General features: G+C 51.1%; 1 pseudogene; it reads right to left on the minus strand.

Moving 5' to 3' along the window:
- Positions 1-1950: 1950 nt before the first annotated feature.
- On the minus strand, positions 1951-2740 carry Tmem134-ps1 (transmembrane protein 134, pseudogene 1; annotated as a pseudogene).
- Positions 2741-3476: the final 736 nt, after the last annotated feature.

A 3476-nucleotide genomic window follows, 5' to 3' on the forward strand; every position in this document is an offset into this window, starting at 1 on the left:
TTCTTCTTCTTCTTCTTCTTCTTCTTCTTCTTCTTCTTCTTCTTCTTCTTCTTCTTCTTCTTCTTCTTCTTCTTCTTTTTCTTCTTCTTCTTCTTCTTCTTCTTCTTCTTCTTTCCCTCCTCTTCCTCCTTTTCCTCCTCCTCCTCCTTCCTCCTCCTCCTTCCTCCCCCTCCTTCCTCCCCCTCCTTCCTCCTCCTCCTTTTCCTCCTCCTCCTTCCTCCTCCTCCTTCCTCCTCCTCCTTTTCCTCCTCTTCCTCCTCTTCCTCATCCTCCTACTCCTCCTCTCCCTTCTTCCCCTCTCCTCCTCCTTCTCCTACTCCTCCTCTCCCTTCTTCCCCTCTCCTCCTCCTTCTCCTACTCCTCCTCTCCCCTCCTCCTCTTCCTCCTTCCTCCTTCTTCCTGTCTGTCTGTCTCTGTCTCTCTCTGTGTCTCTCTGTCTGTCTGTCTGTCTCTCTCTCTCTGCTCTGGACTCTTCTAGGTGCCTCTGGCTACAATAAAAATGTAGTACAACAAATTTAAACTTATCCCTGACTAGCTTACAAATACATGAGACTAGGAATGTGGTTATCTTATTTGGCTTCGACAATTACTTGGGGGTGACCCCTAATCTACTCTTCTAACTGCTGGCCAGGCTCCCTCGCCAGTGTTGTACCCCAGATACTTGCTGTTTCTCCTGGCCATGTGCTCATGGACCATCTCCCCTCATGGTGTCTTCCTCCTCTATCCTCATTCTTCCTCCTACTCCTTGTCTCTCCTTCTCTCTCTTCTCCATTCCCAACCAGGTAACTCAAAACCCACCTACCTCTGACCCCTCCAATAATTGTCTGTAGCCAATATTTTTAAATCAAAGAACAGCATTTGGACAACAAAAGCCTGTAAACCTGAGAACAGGGTACAGAACTTCACATTATAACACATATCAACAGACCAAACCTCAACATAAGAACTTCCCATGGGGTTGAGGATTTAGCTCAGTGGTAGAGCGCTTGCCTAGAAAGCGCAAGGCCCTGGGTTCGGTCCCCAGCTCCGGAAAAAAAAAAAAAGAACTTCCCGGTCATATAGTCAGTTTGCACATCTGGAAGGACATCTGGAAGGACCAGTCTAGGCCAATCCCTACAGAGCAGACCCAGGACTCTCCTCTGTTTGGCTGTGCAGTGTCATTGGCTGCTCACTGTTTATTCGTCTACTTTGGCTTGTTAGAGACTTAATGAACACACTCATGTACAACCCGAAGCCCGGCTGTCATACTCTCCAGAGTGCACAGAACACCAAGTGTTTTCAAACCCTAGCATTGTGATCTTATATTCACTCTACTCTAGGAATAATCTAGGGCATATGTCATGTCTGTTAGTCAGAGGAAACCCTTGGCCTTAGTTCCAGAGCAGGTACTGATTGTGTGGCCATGCTTGCCTTTGGGGAGTGAGGACACTTGGCCACTATTGTGTAGCCCTCTATGGGCCCCTTGGCAGTCATGAGCTGCAATCCTCCTGTGTGCTGGACCCTAGGCAAGTGCCACACATGGAGTGGAGGAATAGCAGGGGTAGCCTGCTGGTCAATTTGAATGCAATTATAGACAGTGAGAAGGACATCGTTGTATGACAGACCGGCTATGTGGGTGTGAATCCCAGTTCCCTGGTCTTATTGATCCTGTCTATTAAGCTGGTAATTTGATCACTGTGGGCTGATTTTTTGAATTAACTTTTATTTTTAATAAGCACTCATGTTTTACTTACTTTTTTTTTTTGCTGGAAGTAATTACCCTTTTATTCGCACAAAATTACACCAACCCAGGAGTCCAGGGCCCAGGGATAAGTTAAGGCACACATCAGGTAAGGGCAATATCCCCAGGCTGGCATGCCCCAAACTTCCTGAGCAAATCCAAAGGGTCCTGGTGGTTGTGAGGGTCTCAGAGGGCCTCTGTCTTCCAGGTGAAAGGAACAGAACGGGGTGTAGTTTGGAGGAATACTCTGTGGACACGTGCAGGTGACCTGAGGCCTTGGATCACTGGGAAGCCACGGGCCAGCTGCAGCTCACTTCTCAAAGCAGGGCAGGTAGACGAATCCGAAGCCCGGTGGCCCTTGACAGCACCGTAGATGAAGATCACGTGGTAGACTCCCGGGACTAGCAGTAGGACACCCGGCTTGAAGAAGATGGCGCTGGAAACACCTGGAGAGGGGGCCACCTCCAGTCCCACTCCGTCCAGGATAAGCACTAGTCCCAACAGAAGAAGCAGGAAGGAGGCCAGCACTACCCGGCCGTTTTTCTGGATCAAAGGATGTTGGGTCCAGCTGCAGCAAGCATTGCAGGAGCGCTGGGTGCTACTGCTGATAGTGCTGGAGGAACACTGGGAGCTACGGATAGACATGTGCCCAGAACCCCTGGTGCTGACTCCCCATCAGGCTCCGGAGAGGCCTGGGCTCCATCCTCATCACTTTCCAGGTTCTGGTAGCTAGTCGGGACTGCTTGTCTTCATCAGCCACCTCAAACTGGGCCCAGCGTTCGAAGTGCAGCGGCCCGAAGCGGGGGGACCCCGCTGGACTCCGGCCCAGGCCCCACGTTCTCCAGGATCAGCTCGAATGCGTCATCGATGCTGAACTGGGGCCGGATGGCGCTCATGGCCCCCCGCCAGCCTAGGCGCCCAGCACCGCCGCCTTTTGGGCCCGCCCATGTATTACTTATCTTAATTTCTGAGGTTTTGGGGTTTTTTTTGGAACCGACTTTAAATGTTGCATCTGAAACTCCGTTCCAGTCACGCTGCCCCCATCCTGGCCTTATGAGATTATTTCACTCCTTCACAGGCTGTGGAGGGAATTCACTGAGCTAATACAGGTGAAGAGCTCAGTCAGAGTTAGCTCTCCTCTGTATGACCATTCCGGAAGCACAAGGAGCGGCCATCACGTCAGCTGACTAAGGAAGGCCGCCAGAGCTGCTGTGCTGATACTCACCTCAGCATCTCTATGGAGTCTTCACACTAGCGGAACTCTCAGCCATCTGGGACAGAGGTGCACTTGCTGCTCTGAACGCATGGTTTGTGTCTACGCCCCTTTCGGGAACACTTACAGTTCTTCACTCCCAGCACAGAACTCCTTGTCCCCGCCCATCCTTACCTCTTCCCCGACCCTCCTGCAGGTTCTGCTTTCCAGGATCCCCACTGTGGACCAGAATAATGAATGCATCTCGGTCACCTCTCACTCTATAGTCTCACTGCTCCACCTCTCACACGGCCTGCTGATCCATGAATGACATTCCCAGACCTGGGGAAAGCAGCTCACACCTGTCATCGCAGCACTTGGGAAACCGAGGCAAGAGCATTGCCTTGAGTTTGAAACTACCTTGGGGATACATAGTGAGCTACTGGCCAGCCTGGGCTGTAGAGTGTCTTGGGAGAAAACAAAACCAAAGGCATTTACCCAAGCGTTCTTCCAGAAACATGTTTTGTCAGTGCAAGAACGTAAGGAATACCCCCACCCTGCACA

This window comes from Rattus norvegicus, chromosome 10 (genome assembly GCF_021556685.1).
Source record: "Rattus norvegicus strain SHRSP/BbbUtx chromosome 10, alternate assembly SHRSP_T2T, whole genome shotgun sequence".
Classification (NCBI taxonomy): Eukaryota; Metazoa; Chordata; class Mammalia; order Rodentia; family Muridae; genus Rattus; species Rattus norvegicus.